The sequence below is a fragment of the Balaenoptera borealis genome (assembly GCF_965194805.1).
Source record: "Balaenoptera borealis genome assembly, chromosome: X".
Classification (NCBI taxonomy): Eukaryota; Metazoa; Chordata; class Mammalia; order Artiodactyla; family Balaenopteridae; genus Balaenoptera; species Balaenoptera borealis.
Window position 1 is genome coordinate 36,947,214 of NC_138881.1, and position 18,194 is coordinate 36,965,407.

The following is an 18,194-nucleotide window of genomic DNA, read 5'->3' on the forward strand; positions in this document are numbered from 1 at the left end:
ACCAACAGCAACAAACCAGAGCCCATCCATTTCAACCACACCAATAGTTTCATGTTAATTCTTTGCCACTGGAGTCAGTTTTATTATGAGCAGTGAAAGGCTGGTAACCTTTAAATTATTTGGTTGATGTGGAAAATTTGGTGATGTAACATTGTTTCTAGATCTTTTTCATTGCCTTTTTATTCTGAGGTTAGGTTAATCACTTTGAAGCTATAGTTACGCTGTAACATGTAGCATGGCTTCACACCAGGTTAGTGTAGCCAATGAGGAAAAAATTACCATAATGACAGCAGTTGTCCCAGTGCGACAGCTGTATTGCTCAGAGCTTTTCCGTCTTACACCTAGAATATAAAATACAAAACAAGGGGAGAAATGTGATAAACAGGTGGTTTTCAGTTACACATATGTTGCTTACATCTAATGTTTGACAGTTCAACCTCTGGGTGGGATAAGGAAACTTAAGTATCAGTAATGGGAATTTTAAAAGATTTAAAACAAATATGCAACAATTTGCTATGCCAGGATGCTTGGAGCATAATAGAAGACTGTATTTGGTGTGCTTGTTCTGTTTCTTTGGTAGAGCTTATTAGGAGAACCTTTTAAAACTTTCCTTCTGCTGGATCCCAGTGAAGTGGAAGTCATCAGAATCCCACAGTGCTTGGAGTACCACTGCACCAAGATGTCTGGCTGAGCTTCTGCTCAGTCACAGTTTTACTTGAAAGCAAGAATTGTCCTAGCTCCTTTTCCATTATTCCGAAAATTTTAACATTTGAAGCAGGGTCTAATTAAAAAGGAAACTGGTTAGTTAATATAATTGAGGTATAATTTCAGAATAAGCATTTAATTAAAGGTAAGGAACTCATGAATTAACACTGTATTTAAAAGAATTGGTAACTTGAATGTGTATAATTTTTTGGAACCTGTCTAAAAACCAAATACCCCTGCAAACAGATACAGTCCACCCTATTCTATTTAAATATTTTGCTGTTTTATTTTATAGAAATTATTTTGCTGAATTCACAAATAGAATTTGATTTAAGAAGAACTTTTTGTCCTGTGGTGTGTTTTGGTTTTTTGGTTAATTTTTTGTCTTTTTTTGTTTGTCTGTTTTTGAAGGACTGCACATTAAAAATAATTCTGTGCATAGCATTGCCTAGGCATGACACTGAATTCAGGAGTTCAGTCACATTGAGTTTTTGTGCACAGAAAGATTTGACCTTTGGCCCTTTACTAACAGATTTAGAGAAAAACAGGATTGTTGACACTGTAAAAGTTTCCTAACATAATCAATCTTGTACTTTTTGTATGTTTTTTATATACATGTATATTTAATGAGCACAAGCTTGGTTGTATTTTTTACAGTTCAGTTAATAGGCAAATGTTTTGTCAAAAAGGCTATAGTTGGAATTGAACAAAGCAGAAACAAAATTGAGAATTGTGTTATTTTGTGATTAAAAGGGGCAGGTATTTAAGATAAAGCTTTGGGTATCTTATTTGCAGTATTCTGTAGTCAATCTGTGCTTCTAGGTTTTCTGTAATATTAGGAAATTTTGACACCAGATAGATCCTGTTTTTGCCTTAAGTATATTACATCTGAGTTTGTTAAGTGTGAGCCAGAGTCTCATACACACTGTCTGCAATTCCAGTTGGTAATTTTAATTTAGAAGTTCCTCAATTCCAAGCCTCCTTAACAATGAGCAGAATAGGCTAAATTTATTTGGACAAGTTGCTATCATTAAATACACCACCTAACCATCTGAGATGATTTTTGTGTTTCCTGGTCCTTAACAAAAGTATGTAATATACTTAATTTTAAAACGAATGACTTCCTAGACACGAAAAACCTGACATTTTAAAAGGCTGTGAATTTTTCTCCTTGGAGGGGGATCCCACCTTCGTTGCTTTGAATTTACAAGTCCCCTAGTGCCTGGTGAGGGCTTGTGAATCCTTTCCCCCTCCATCTGAGGAAGAGAATGGTCTGTGTTGTGACCAGGATCTAGGAGAGGTGAATGGAGAGAGTTATTTTTGTTTGTTTGTGCAAATTATTTTCTATATTTAACTCTTAAGCAAGCATTAATGTATTAACTGAAAATTTTAAGATGCATGTTATTGTAAGAGCAACATAGTGGTGGATTTTGAGGTCTTTTTCTGAACATAAATGGCACATTTTAAACTTCCAAGTCTTCAAAGTGCCTAAAGATTATTTAATTCTCCCTCAACTGATTTCTTGAGCCATATATATATTTCCTACTTTACATGTTTGTTGCGGAATCACTAGTCTTCCTTTCAAAGAAGTACCCCTGGAATTCTAAATGGCATGATTATACTTTATAGAAGACAGTAGAATCTGTTAACAAAAAGACTGAAGATATTTTCATTGTTAATCTGTGTGAACAAGGGCTTTGCCCTATTGGAGCTAAGTATTTCAGTGCACAACTTGGTTAAAACCATATTGCTGCTGTTTCTAAGCCCTCCACCAACCAAATTTTCATGTTCAGCATTGTAGAGGCAGAAATAAGAACATAATCATATTTGGGGTTTTTGTCTTGGTTCATTTTTCGCTCAATGATAATTTCCCAGCCTTGTCTCTTTTAGCTGTTACATGTACAAATTTAGAATTAAAATGTTTTATATTTTTTTCATGATTAACTTTTATTAGTGAATGATAACAACTTAAGTATTTAATCCTAGTAGTGGGTTAAAAAGATGAGGAGCCTTTTTTATTTGAATTACGTTTGTAAATGAAAGCAAGTCTGTGAATACTCAGATGACTACTCCAAAATAGTTCCTTTCCGTTTTTTCTTAGTATTTTTCCAGCATATATTCTCCCGTGAACTCTTACTTTGCTGAATTTTGTGGTTACTTTGGTGGATATATCCTGCCTTGTTTAGAATTATAACTGGATTTTTTTTAAAATTGCCTTTTCATAAGTGCCCAATTTTGGTCTCTAGTTTGAAGGTACGACATACTGCCGAGAAAGTAAAACACCCCTCCCCTCCCCCCAGTTCTTGTGTTACTGAGAAAAACCATTCAGTACTGGTTTCCTAGCAGGGCTCAACCAAAATTGGTCCTGCACCTATGTGAGTGTTTAGTGTTTGAAAATAAGGTTTGGGGTGTGGTAAATCACTACAGAAGTGCTAAATGTATTAAGAACTTGCTGCCGATTGTATTTACAACGATTATTCTAGATTATTTTACGTTTGCAGAAATGTAGCACTTTTCCTCCGAATTTATTAGGTGTAAGAAAAAAAGGGGGAAAGGTGCACCATGTTTTAAACTTGCAAATGAGTGAAAATTTTTTTTCATTTTGAAATCCAGATTCCCAAGAGGAAATTTCACCACCCAGATCACATACTTCTCAGCCTTTTACAAGCCAACAGACTGACTGAAGATTGTCCACAGTTCCTAAGATTTAGCACATATACAAAAATAAAACTTTATAAATTAAATTTCGGTTTCCCCTTTTATTTATTAAAATAAGATTTCTAAACGGAAAGTAAATTAGAGGTGTAATCGATTTAAAGGGAACTTTAAAGGGGAAATGTTTACAAGTAGAGGGATTCAGCCCTTATTTTCTATATTCATATCTAAGCCTTTCAAAAATGGGATTGTGATCTAATTGCTGGCTTAACCGTTCATTCTAAGACCAAGATTTGTGAAACACTTTGGTGTTTCAAAGTTCATTTAAATCACAAATAAAGCAGGTCACGTATTTGACGGGAGTGATAGAAGTGAAAATTCATTTAATTCTCTAGCAAATTCCATCTGCTCTGCTTTTGGGTATCTGAGAAGTAATTATTTGTTGCCATGTTCCAAAGAAATATGACTTCCATAGAAACCTGTTGGTGCTTCCCTACAGTTGGGTTACTGCAAGGATTACTGCTAAAGAAAGAGACATACTCTTTTTCCTCAAACTCTTATTTTTTTAAGAGAACCAGAAGATTAATAAACTAGTGTTCTGCAGTTTGGAAAACTCCAGTTGGATTAAACCGTTTGAATTTTAAGTATTTTTAGCCACGTGAACACAACAATGAAAATATGGCCACTAATATTTTGAACTGCTTCATGGTAATCTGATAATTTACAGGTAGGTAGAAAATTGACAGTTTTTATACCTCAAAGTTTAAAGTTGGGGTTATATCAAAGGTTTTAATAACTCATTTTCTTAGGTTGTAAAGTCTCAAGGGAAATGTTCTTAAACCACACTAAAACTTTCCTCCACAAAACAAATTACAGACCCATACAAAAATCAGTTAATTGCTTTAAAGACATTCCACTGAGATGTACACAGCTCAAGAGTAAAATGGAAATGCTTTCAGTTGTCATCTGAAAACAAGGTTGTCTCCTTGGGCTCCATCAACATTTATCTATAAGTAGAAGTTTTTCATTGTGGTGGGCTTTTCTCGAGTTGCTTATTTTTCCATTAACCTGCCGAAATATAAAAACCCTATTTTTATGTGTAATTAGTGATAAACTTGTAAATTGGGCACTTGTATGAAGAAAAGGCTTGATGGAACTGAACCTTTGAGGAGTGAGTTGTCGGTACTGTCCAGTAGGGGCAGACCTTTGAGACGTTTCTGTGTCATGGCTTGCAGTTCCCTTTTCACGTACATGACTTTCCAGACACCGGGCCGACTTTCTGGCGGCCCCCGCCCCCCGCCGCCCCCCCCCCCCCGCCCCCGGTGCGTATTCTCCAGCTGCCCCGGCCTCGCTGCCTTCCCTTCGCCACCCTCCTGCCCCAGAGGGAGCCCAGCGGGGGCCACCCTGCAAGATAGAAGTTATTCATTTTCTATTTCTCTTCAATTGTATAGATGTAAGAAAGAATATTCAAAACGGTTGCTTTGGACACTGGAAAGTTTTTCCATGAGTGAGTGAGTCCTGCGGAGGGATTCACCTGCGTGAGGAGTCGAAATGTATTCTTAGAGTTCCCATTTAATTTTTCCCCACCCATTAAAACACTGGGTGCACCTTCTTTGGAATTCAGAAGTAAAGATAACTTTGGAGTCTTAAATCTGGTGCTTTAGGTGGGACCAGGGAGAAGTAAGTATTCGTATCGTGAAGGTTCGGAATGTCCTTCCCTTCTGACTTACTTAAGAACCGCAACTGTCAGCAAGGAAGAGTGTCTGCGGGATGCCAAGGAAATAGGTCAATGCCTAGGGCTCAGTGTGTGTTGAGGAAGAGCCCTTCGTAATCCTTTTTCCAAAGGTCTCTACGTTTAGGATGTGTCCCTCAAGGGGATGTAAATTACTGTGTTCTGTTGGGTGAATAGGGAAACAGCTTTTTCAAGCTGTGTGTTTAAAATCAGAAATCTAGATGGTGACTGCTTAAAGTTGGTGAGTACCTTCCCTTACTGGAAATATTAATCAGTAGTACTAGTAGTTAGTTCTTTCAGCCATCTACTTTCAGAATGTCTTATAAATCCTTTCTCAGCAAAATGGGCCTTATGCAGATTCCCTTAAGGCTGTGTTAACCATAGCTTCCTTAGGAAGTCTGACTAGGTCAAAGGCTAAGACCGTGAATGTACTGAAGAGACTTAAAAGCTTAAGTTACTAAGTCAGTTTTAAATACCAAGCTCTTAGGTTGTAGGTAGCCTTCTGTATTGCCCCAAGGTTGGGATTTTTTAATTAAAAACCAAAAATTCAGATTTGCAGTAAAATATGAACAGATTTGCCTTTCTAATTTACTGAAGCTTGGTTTACTTAACTGTCACTAGTAATGTAAGTGCTTAGATAAACTGGATGTTGAGTTTTTGTTTAGCACTTATCCACACAGCATTAGACACTTGAGATAGGCTTCTTACACTGAAGTTAGCAGATACTCCATTCTTACAGGGAAAAGAATCCAACATACTGTTTTGGAAGGAGTGCAGGCTAGAGTAGAATGTAGTGAGTGCTGGAAAAACCTTACACTCATGATAAACGAGAAATGGCTACAGGATGTCCCTCTCATTGTGTTTTTGTCTTTAGAAAAGCATGATGCCAAGTAACCAAGAGCAGCAGTTATATTTTCAGGTGCTTTTCAGCAGTGATAACTTACTTACCAATATGCAATTCACATTTAAGTCTTTTTTTTTTTTTTTTTTTGGTTTTGTTTGAAAGGAAATGTTTTTATTTTATTAAAATTATTTAATGATAAAGGCTTAGTGTTTCTTAAGTATTGTTTACAGAATCAGCCTTAATTTACAACAACTTAAAAAATTAGACTATGCTTTTTAACATTTTTATTGGAGTATAATTGCTTTACAATGGTGTGTTAGTTTCTGCTTTATAACAAAGCGAGTCAGTTATACATATACATATATCCCCCGTAGCTCTTCCCTCTTGCGCCTCCATCCCTCCCACCCTCCCTATCCCACCCCTCTAGGTGGGTCACAAAGCACGGAGCTGATCTCCCTGTGCTATGCGACTGCTTCCCACTAGCTATTTTACATTTGGTAGTGTATATATGTCCATGCCAGTCTCTCACTTCGTCCCAGCTTACCCTTCCCCCTCCCTGTGTCCTCAAGGCCATTCTCCAGTAGGTCTGCGTCTTTATTCCCGTCTTGCCCCTAGGTTCTTCATGACCATTTTTTTTTTTCACATTTAAGTTTTTAATAGCTGTTCCCCTGTGCCGAAGTGTGACGGGCAACAGTCATTATAAAATCAGTTTGAGGCCGAAAAGAAGAGTAAGAGAGAAGCCGATTTAACTCTAGAATGTTTACATTTAAATGCTTTCTTTAAAGTCAAGAATGAACTGAAAATATAAAGCTAGAACCAAAGGAAGACATAAATGTCATACCTGAATCTCCTAAATACTGAGGTTCAATGTTAGGTTGGTTTAAAAGCAGTTGTTAAAACGTGACCTTCTGAATTTGGCTGGTGAATAAGGAAAAAAAAGTAAGGCTTTTTTGTGTGTTCTGAATTTGTTTACAGATGTACTAAATCTGAAACAGTGTTACATTTTGAGTCTAAGTTAAAAGAGGAAATACAGCTGCCTAAAATAATATCCTGTATTTTAAATTATGCTCTACATTAACTGTAGGTAGACTTTGCCATGCATTTAGTGTGAGCTCCCATCGAGGAACAGCTTTAGTTAAGAATTTGACGTGGGGTTACAACTTTGAGAACTGAAATATGCCTTTTACTCTTTCTTAGCTCTGATTTGAAAATAAGTACATTTTGAAAAGCTATACTCACACATTTCTGGTAGCTCAGATGAGGGGTTTCTTGTAGCCAATTCTTGGAATGAGAAGAAAATATGCTAACGTTCTCTTCAAAAAACGTAGGTCCCTGGGGAAAAGAAAATGGCAACTCATATTTCCAAGTGACAGCAGGATGTACCCTGACCCAGCACCGCTCCCTGCCATGTCCTCGGCAGCTCTAAAGTATGGATGCCATGGGCCCCAGTGGGTGACTTCAGTCCAACACCAAACAGAAGAGGTGGCCTGTGAGCTGTGTTCTTGCCCAGTCAAATGGCAATGCGTAGAGCTAATAGAACAGTCTTTGTATATGGTTTTTAAGTTGGATCTCAACTATGAATGTTTTCCTCCATTAAAAAATAAAAAGCTTGTTTATTCATATTAAACCCAACCATGGTTATTTTGATTAAAGACGCACCTCCTTATAACCCTTTCTGGAATGGTCTGAATTCAAACTGCACATGGGTAGCCTCAGACCAGGGATTTTTCTCATTTGCATTTCACTCTGGTCTTTCTTTGTTAAAATGAGTTTTCATCAGAAGTTAATTTTGCTGTAACAGTCATTCCGAAATAGTACTTAGCAAACATGTTATGGGCCCGGAAGAAATAAATGAATGTAGCCAATTAAGGAGGTGAGGGCGGTTATCAGAACAAACAGAGCACAAGTTCTGCGTGTCAAGCACACTTCTCACTCAAACGCAAACTCTTTCGATAATGCCTTAAATTGCATTGTCTCAGTTGCTCTCTTGATATGGGGGATTCGGTCCCAACTGCATCTCTGGAAAGCTCTGGTCTCTGTCACTAAGTGCATAGTCTTTAATCCTGTGTAAAGTCATTTGTGTCCGGTCCAGAAAAATGCTAGGGTCAGCATGTCCTTGCTGGGGGTTTTCAGATGTATTTGTGTCTTTTATAAGAAAAGCCAGTTTTCTTTACAGACAATGCAACCTCCATGTTTTAAGAAAGGCAACCAGTCAAATCTTTCAGCTTCGAATTAAAATCGAAAAAGTGTTAAGTTTAGGATTTCTGTAAATAAAATCTTACGTTGAGCGTGGTTACCTGGATAGGTTGATACAGCCCAAAATGGTTTGTTTGTATTGTTGGCTTTTTAGTTGCTTGTTCGTATTTACTTTTTAATATCTTATTCAGATTTTGAACGTAAACACATTCAAGGAATATTATTTTGTCCAACTTTGTCTACTTTTCTTTGTATTTGTTTGTATTAATTTTCAGTGAAAATGACTGAGGAATTTCCCTGGTGGTCCAGTGGTTAAAACTCCACTCTTCCACTGCAGGGGGTACAAGGTTTGATCCCTGGTTGGGGAACTAAGATCCCACATGCCACGTGGTGCAGCACAAAAAAGAAAGAAAGAAAGAAAGAAAAGATTGAACTCTTTGCTATTCCAGTGCTCCCGTAGACTTGAACTTGCTTTCCTTTTTCTAATGTTATAAAATCAAGGAACCAGCAAGGGCTGCAGTGGCCCTTAAGAAAGGCCTGGAGCCGGCCAAAAAGAGCAGAGACACCTCACATGAGTACAGCTGGTCACTAGGTCTCCGGCTCTGCTCTTATAATAAGCCTTTCCATATCAGTAAATCTGTAAACAAGTCAGAGGATAAGAGAATTTTACATCGAGAAGAGGGGAATCTTCTCAATTTTTGCTATTTACTGAAATGTACGTATGACATTGTTGGACATGTGACAGGTATCCCAGGAATAAGGATGTAGGACACTGGAACGTGACAGGGGTCCCAGGAGCACCTGATGATTCCTACTGAGTTGGGCGAAGAATCTGCCCAGCCTGAAGCGGGCCAGCCTCACCGGCACACTCATCCCGAGCACAGTCCTGATAGCTGGGGCCGAAGGGCCCTTCCAACCCGGAAGTTCTTCTCACCTGTTAGCGAATCAATCTTAAATTTTAAAAGAAGGAGAAAAATACAGCCTAGTCTTAGCTGTCATGATGGAAGCAAACCATAACATATGCTTGCTAAAGGGAGAAGATAGGGGGGTATATGTATACGTCTAGCTGATTCACTTTGTTATAAAGCAGAAACTAACACACCATTGTAAAGCAATTATACTCCAATAAAGATGTTAAAAAAAAAAAAATACTTGCTAGAAAGCCATAGGTGGTCATAGAATTGTCCTGGTTTTGATTTATTAGGTTTAGGTACCTGCTACCAAGCTGCTGTCAAACAGCAAAGAGAACTATTTAATTTCACTTCCTTGTTTTGTTTGCTTACCATCTCATGGAGGATGGGGGTAATGGCAAGATAATAATAATTGTAGTAATAATAATAATAAGCAAGAAGTAAGTGAGGGACTTCACGTGTGCCACTGGGGCATCAGTGCCAAGGAGTGACTGTGCACATGTAAATGTAAGTATGCATATGTGGACTTAAACTCATTACCTTCAAAACAATCATTTTGAGTGAACATGGAGGAATTCCCTTGTGGTCCAGGGGTTAGGACTCTGCACTTCTACTGCGGGCCTGGGTTTGATCCCTGGTCAGGGAACTAAGATCCCACAAGCTGCGCAGCCAAAAAATAAATAAATAAAATTAATAAAAGAAATAAAAATTAAAAATTGAGTGAACATTGGAAAAGAAACGTACGGCTAGAAACGAGGACAATCAAAAGAAATCTTGTGTACAATTCGATAATATCCAATCCTACCATGAAAAAGATGCTATTGTCAAGTTGAATTGGCCTAAACCTGGCAGAATTAAAGCTACAGATTGAAAAGGAAATTCCATTTATATTGAAAGGCCATTTACAGATTGTGCTGTAATCTAAGCTATTAACGTTTAAAACTTTAGCTCTAAAACTGCACAAGGATCCTAGTCTATATGTTGTCAAATGAGTTTTGACCCAGTTTTCACAAAAAAGACTAAAAAAACCCCAACAACCCAGCAGTGTAAGTTAACACAGTTTGGGGTTATCCATAGGATTGTATTATAATACTTATAAGTATACACAGAATGACTTTTGCAAGGTAGCGGTGCTTCAAAGCTGAGGGCTGACACCAGACTGGCTGAATGAGGAACATCTGGGGAGCTTTTTAAGAAAGCCAGTTTCTGGGTCCCACTCTTGGAAACTGAGTACAGGTGTGGCAGGCCCAGGAATCTGAAACATTTTTTAAAGTTCCACATGTAACTGCAGTCAGGTTTGAAAACCATTTCCATAGTGCACTGCTGTTCTTAAAAAAAGGAGGGGTGGTGGTTTGCCAAACTTTATAGAGAAGTAGACAAACACCCAGGTACCTATTACCCAGAACTGGCATATTTGCTTCAAGTATTATTTTCGTTAAAAGAAATCAGATACTGGACTTCCCTGGTGGCGCAGTGGTTAAGAATCCACCTGCCAGTGCAGGAGACATGGGTTCGAGCCCTGGTCCGGGAAGATCCCACATGCCGCAGAGCAACTAAGCCCGTGCGCCACAACTACTGAGCCTGCGCTCTAGGGCCCGCGAGCCACAGCTACTGAAGCCCGCGCGCCTAGAGCCCGTGCTCCGCAACAAGAGAAGCCACCGCAATGAGAAGCCCGTGCACCGCAACGAAGAGTAGCCCCCGCTCGCCGCAACTAGAGAAAGCCCGCGCACAGCAACGAAGACCCAACGCAACCAAAAATAAATATAAAATAATAAATACGTTAAAAAAAAGAAATCAGGTACTACAATAAAGCCCCCGTTTCCCCCCGATCCTCAGCCCCATTCCCGTCCCCCGCTTCAGAAGCCACCACGGTCGTGACTCAGCGCACGTCCTTCAGGCTCCGTTTGTGATGGTGCCCAGCCCTGCTGCCAGGTGGCCAGTGCAGAAGCCGCAGCAACCTGACACTGGGCATTTCACAGGGAAAAGCGGAAGTCGGGTTTCTCCAGAGAAGGAGCAGGAGGACCTTACTTAAAGAACCCCACGAAAAAAGAAAAAGATTTGGTAAATTCAGGAACATCGACAACGCATTGTGTGAGCAAAACGACCATAGTGTAGTATTTTCTAGGCAAAGGTGTCAGAGGTCCAAAGGAATTGACAGTGTTTCTCCAGTGGTCACAGGGTTCTGGGTTAGAAATGGTTTTCTTCTCCATGGATGTGGGATATGACATGACTGCTGATGGAAGGAGGTTTCACACATTGAGGTATGGGGAAGTCATTCTGGCTTATACACGATTTAACAGCCTGTTTGTGGCTTATGAAACATACATTGTACATCTGCTTTAATTATTACAGAGAAGGGCACGTTGACCAGAAGTAAAGAAAGTCCATGTTAAAAATAAAGATTAAAGGCCACCCTTCCTGGGACGCTCATGCTGGTACTCCTTCATTGATAAGACTCCCTTCCCAGGTGCTGACGCCATACTGACTTGCTGTGTATGTGCTGATCTGTTTTTTTTTTTTAAACCTTGAAGGAATGTATCCCTGACTCGTTTAATGTTCTTTGTTCTGACAAGATATAAAACTATGCTGAAAACCATGCTCCTCTGGAGTTACCTGAGAGGCTGTCTCCTAGGCTATAGTCCTCAGTTTGGCTCAAATAAAACTCTTTTCTATTCCTATTATAGATTGTTTATTGATTATTTTTGTCAACACTGCCTTCCCCCATTTGTAGAAACAAGATTTCTAGTCATCTGATTTTTCTCACCTGTGGGAAGAGTCCCATGGGCAAGAAGAGGATGGTTTCTTTGCTGAATGTTCCTTTTTACTAGGAAAGTACTGAGCCCCAGCTTTGCAACTAGGGGCTTTGTTTCTGCCCAAGACAATTCCTCTAGCCGTAAGGCTGCAATCCCAGCAGCCCGACTTTGCAATATTCCCCGAACAAATAATGACGAACGAAATAGCACTTTAGCCATCTGTTCGAGTTGGTGCATTTTGCCTCTGGTGTTTATAAACCTGCTTCAATAAAAAGCAAAAACAAAGCCCAGAGTTTAGCAAAAAGCATGGTTGGGTAAGCAGCCAAAAGCAATTTCCATCTCAGAAAGAAACACAACTTAATTTATATTTAGCCAAGGTGTTTTGGGAACATGTAGTTTGCTTTCGAGCAACAAATGCAGTGTGCTCTGGTGTTGCTTAGGCACTCCTCCTTTTTGAAGAAAAGCAAAGAAAACATGGGGGTGTCACAACTTTGAGGGTGTGCTTTTATGTTTAAATTTGGCTTTGTTGCTGAAATTAGCAGAAAGGATCTTCTGGAACATCGGCCTAAGTAGTTCACCAAGCGATTCTTGGTAACGCTTGACGGATGATTTTCATGGAGGACCAATGGCAGTTAGCTTTGCTCTACATTTGCATAACAAACATAAAAATCCAGTTTTATGTTTGCATAAAATCCTGTGGGGATTTTTCCCTGTTGATTTGCTAAGTGATATCACAAGATAGTATTATATTTATTTGCTCTCTTCTACAGAATAGGAAGACATGAAAAGATTGGATATTTCAACCTCAGCAAGCAGGACAGCCCTAATCCTCATAATCATATGAGGTAGACAGAATATCCTCATCATACACATGAAGAAATTTCAGCTCAAAGAGCTTAAATGACTTTTCTGGGGTTGCTCAGCAGGGAGAGAGAAAAATGAGAAATTGCCTTCTTTGTATTAAACTATTGGTCAAATAAATAAACAGGAGGTAGCATTTCAAACGTACTCCATGGTTTATGAACGGTACTGATGGCTGTGGCTCCTGTGTCGTGACTGTTGACTGTGTAATCTGTCAGCGTTTAACAATGAAATGTTTCATCTGCAGAACTGGGGACAAAAATACATGGTTTTATTTCTTTGAAGAGATCACTGGCGTTACATGGCTGTGCCGAATACTATTTGTTAACCAATTCTATCCCCACGAGATTAATGCTACATACCCAGAGGAGAGAATATTGAAGATGTTTTTGTCCAGAAACAGGTTACACTATCTTCAAAGGAAACAAAGGAAAAATTGAACTTTAAATTTGCACAACGTTATGTGTTAGATATATTGCAGTTAGAAAAACTGCGCTGCAGGGATTAAAGTTATTAATTATTGGCGAGTAAATTGTAATAAGGGTTGTATTTTTAAATATGTGATTTTTTTCCTTCTCCCTTCTAAATTCACTACCAAAGCAGAAAAGTCTAATGAAATTGCATAAAACTAGAAATGCAGAAAATAAGATAAGGAGAACTTCTGTAGCTTTCGTGGCCTCTAATAAATGGGCTCTGCAATGCTGCAGATTCCACAGAAAGCACCACTCAGACTTTTTTAAGTCATTTTTTAACAACGAAAACCCATTTAAGAATTAAGGCCTGGCAGACAATTGTACTTAGTCTTGCTATGGTAAGGAATATTCTCGCCTGAAACAACAAACATAAGGAAATGAATTCTGAAGCATCTCCTAGATCATGTGGTTTCTCCAAGTTTTCTGTACCCTGTGTCTGTTCCTCCTCTGCTGAATCATTAATAAGTTCCCATATTTGACATCTTGCTAACCCCCTTACCCTCCTCTGGTCCTTTTTGTAAGTCCCTCTGTACTAGTAGCCAGAACAGAGTGGTAACTAACAGTTACCACTGTTAGTTAACAGTGCTTTCTCAGGGGTTCCAACCTGGGCAGTTTGACTCCAGATGCAAACTCAGGCACCTAAGAATCAAAGGAATCAAATTCCTTGTATCATAGCTTTAGTCATCTAGGACACAAGTGATTTAGTTAATAGAAGTGTCAACCACACAGTAATTTAAGTTATGATCTGGATGTAAAAATCTGCCTGATAACACATAAGCACTTATTTTTGTAATATATTTTTTTAAAGCCTCCAAAAAGAATGATTCCAGTAGATTCACTCTGGGGTCCCTTAAGGACCTCTTACGAAGCCCTCACTCCCTGGGGACAGCAGCTGTTTTGATCACTGGCCTTTATGGCTACACCCTAGAAACCATCTGAGTTCTGACTGAAATGTACAGTTTGCAATGTATTAACAACAAGCAGAATTCTTAATAAGCTGGTTTCCTGTAGTGCATCAAAACAAATCTAACTGATTGATCAAAGGGGGAGAGATGAAGCCTACTGCTTGCAGTAAATGGTTTTATGCTCTTCTATTTATCTATACCTTCAGCCTATCAAATAATTTTAGGATAAAAAAATTAGAAAGCTGCCTCTATGTGACTAGTTTTCAATTCTGCTGATATTAACATTTTAGTAACTGGCAAGTAGCACCGGTTGCTCATTAGCATAAATCTACTTGATTGCACAGGCATGCTCCCCTGGAAGAAAATACATATTCCCCCCACAGGACTCAAAGTTATTCTCATTTGGAATGCAAATACAGGCAGCCCCTAAGCATTATTTTTCCCCCTAAATTGGCTCTTGCAGGGGAAAATAAAGGTGGTTCACACTAATATACTAATGTAGAGATTTCTAGAAGCTATAAGACGTTCTAATTTGAGCAGTATGATTTCTAATTAGCCAAAGACCCTATGAATGCCTGACAAAGAAAACTGGGCGGAAGGAGGGTAGGGGGTGCTGTAGGTCAAAGGGTACAAATTTGCAGCTACAAGAAGAATAAGTTTGGAGGCTGTAATGTACAGCATGCTGACTGTAGCTAATAATACAGTACTGGATACTTGAAAGTCAGCGAGAGTAGATTGTAAGCATTCTCACCACACACATACCCAAAAAGAGTTAACTATGTTAACTATGTGAGGTGATGGATGTGTTAATTATCTTGATCTTGGTAATCATTCTATAATGTGTATGTATATCAAATAATCATGTTGTACACTTTAAATACAACTATATTTGTCAATTATTCTTCAATAAAGTTTTTTTTAAGCAAACTGGAAATCATCTATACTTCAATTTGAAAAAAAGCAAACTGGGAATACCAAGGCAATGTACAGATCCAATGCAATCCCTATCAAATTACCAATGGCATTTTTCACAGAACTAGAACAAAAAATTTTTTAATTTGTATGGAAACACAAAAGACCCTGGAATAGCCAAAGCAATCCTAAGAAAGAAAAACGGAGCTGGAGGAATCAGGCTCCCTGACTTCAGACTATACTACAAAGCCACAGTAATCAAAACAGTATGGTACTGGAACAAGAACAGAAATATAGATCAATGGAACAGGAGAGAAAGCCCAGAAATAAACCCATGCACCTATGGTCAATTAATCTATGACAAAGGAGGCAAGAATATACAATGGAGGAAAGACAGTCTCTTCAATAAGTGGTGCTAGGAAAACTAGACAGCTACATGTAAAAGAATGAAATTAGAACATTCTCTAATACCATACACAAAAATAAACTCAAAATGGATTAAAGACCTAAATGTAAGGCCAGGATACTATAAAACTCTTAGAAGCAAACATAGGCAGAACACTCTTTGACATAAATCGCAGCAATATCTCTTTGGCTCCACCTCCTAGAGTAAAAACAAAAATAAAAAAATGGGACCTAATTAAACTTAAAAGCTTTTGCACAGCAAAGAAAACCATAAACAAAATGAAAAGACAACCCACAGAATGGGAGAAAACATTTGCAAATGAAGCAACTGACAAGAGATTAATCTCCAAAATAGACAAACAGCTCATGCAGCTCAATATCAAAAAAACAAACAACCCAATCAAAAAATGGGCAGAAGATCAAAGTAGACATTTCTCCAAAGAAGACATACAGATGGCCAAAAGACACATGAAAAGATGCTCAACATCACTAATTATTAGAGAAATGCAAATCAAAACTACAATGAGATATCACTTCACACCAGTCAGAATGGCCATCATCACAAAATCTACAAACAATAAATTCTGGAGAGAGTGTGGAGAAAAGGGAACCCTCCTACACTGTTGGTGGAAATGTAAATTAGTACAACCACTATGGAGAACAGTATGGAGGTTCCTTAGAAAACTAAAATAGAACTACCATATGGGGACTTACCTGGTGGTCCAGTGGTAAAGAATCTGCCTTACAGGCAGATGCAGGGGACGTGGGTTTGATCCCTGGTCAGGGAACTAAGATCCCACATGCTGCAGGACAACTAAGCCCACGTGCCACAACTACTGAGCTCACACGCTGTAAGCTACAGAGCCCACGTGCTCTGGAACCCATGCGCCACAACTACAGAGCCCATGTGCCCTGGAGCCTGTGTGCCACAACAAGAGAAAATCTGCATGCCACAACTAGAGAGAAGCCCACGCACCACAATGAAGAGCCCATGCGCCGCAACGAAAGATCCCGCATGCCTCAACAAAGATCCTGTGTGCTGCAGCGAAGACCCAACGAAGACAAAACTAAATAAAATTTTTTAAATAAATAAATAAATAAAAATTTAAAAACTGCTAAAAAAAATTCTTTGGAAAAAACAAAAACAAAACTACCATATGATCCAGCAATCCTACTCCTGGGCATACATCTGGAGAAAACTCTAATTTGAAAAGATACATGCACCCCAACATTCATAGCAGCACTATTTACAATAGCCAAGATATGAAAGCAACCTGAATGTCCTTCGACAGAGGAATGGATACAAAAGATGTGGTACAGGGAATTCCCTGGTGGTCCAGTGATTAGGACTCTGTGCTCTCACTGCTGAGGGCACGGCCAAAAAAGAAAAAAAAAATGATGTGGTACACATATACAATGGAATATCACTCAGCCACAAAAAAGAATGAAATAATACCATTTGCAGCAACATGGATGGATCTAGAGATTATCATACTAAGTGAAGTCACACAGAGAAAGACAAATATCATATGGTATCACTTATATGTGGAATCTAAGAAAGAAAAGGTACAAATGAACTTATTTACAAAACAGAAATAGACTCACAGACTTTGAAAACAAATTTATGGTTACCAAAAGGGAAATGTGGGGGGAAGGATAAATTAGGAGATTGGGATTAACATATACACACTACTATATATAAAATAGATAATCAACAAGGACCTACTGTATAGCACAGGGAACTCTACTCAGTATTCTGTAATAACCTATATGGGAAAAGAATCTGAAAAAGAATGAATATATGTATATGCATAACTGAATCACTTTGCTGTGTACCTGAAACTAACACAACATTGTAAATCAACTATACTCCAATATAAAACAAAAATTAAATTAAAAAGATAAATTAAAAAATTTAAAAGCAAACTGGGAATAATACTTGAAGAAGGAAACAAGATAACCAGATGAGAAGATTCCAGGGGTCCTGGTGGGGAGGTCAGGGAGGAGGTTTCTAAACCCTGGGCTGGTCCCCAAACCTCATACTCTGAGAACTTCTCTGGTCAAACTGAGGAAGAATGAGAGAAATCGGGACAACATAGTAAGATTTTCATAAGACTGAATTTGCTCCATTTGAAAGACTGCCCTATGAGATTATAGGATCTTTGGATCTTTTTTTGGTAATTCTTTTTTTATTTATTTTAAATTTTTATTGAAATGTGTATGTGTGTGTGTATATATCTATATCTATATATATTCCTTTTTTACATTCTCTTCCATTATAGGTTATTACAAGATGTTGAATGTATTTCTCTGTGCTATAGAGTAGGTCCGTGTTTGTTATCAATTTTATATAGATGGATCTTTTGAAATTTAAATCTCCATCCTTATATGGTGAAGATAGTAGTGGGTGGTTGTGTTTTTTTGGTTTTTTTGGTTTTTTTTGTTTTTTTTTAAGCAATTCCTTTATTTTTATTATTTATTTATTTATTTTTGGCTGTGTTGGGTCTTCGTTTCTGTGCAAGGGCTTTCTCTAGTTGCGGCAAGCGGGGGCCACTCTTCATTGCGGTGCGCAGGCCTCTCACTATCGCGGCCTCTCTTGTTGCGGAGCACAAGCTCCAGACACGCAGGCTCAGTAGTCGTGGCTCACGGGCCTAGTTGCTCCGCGGCATGTGGGATCTTCCCAGACCAGGGCTCGAACCCGTGTCCCCTGCATTGGCAGGCGGATTCTCAACCACTGCGCCACCAGGGAAGCCCTGTTTTTTTTGTTTTTTAATTCTCTAATTGGTTCAACACAAAGTTGGCAAACACCTTCGAGATGACAGTAAATAACTGTTTCTCCTAA

The 18,194-nt window shown here is 38.6% G+C and overlaps 1 long non-coding RNA gene across 2 annotated transcripts in view; it reads right to left on the reverse strand.

Annotated features, from left to right (window-relative positions):
- Nucleotides 1–58: 58 nt before the first annotated feature.
- Nucleotides 59–18,194, reverse strand: part of LOC309621182 — a 31,433-nt gene continuing 13,297 nt past the window's right edge. For both annotated transcript variants that reach the window (XR_014239794.1, XR_014239795.1), the window contains one exon: nucleotides 59–7,268. This is a non-coding gene — a long non-coding RNA (uncharacterized lncRNA). The remainder of the gene's footprint in view (nucleotides 7,269–18,194) is intronic.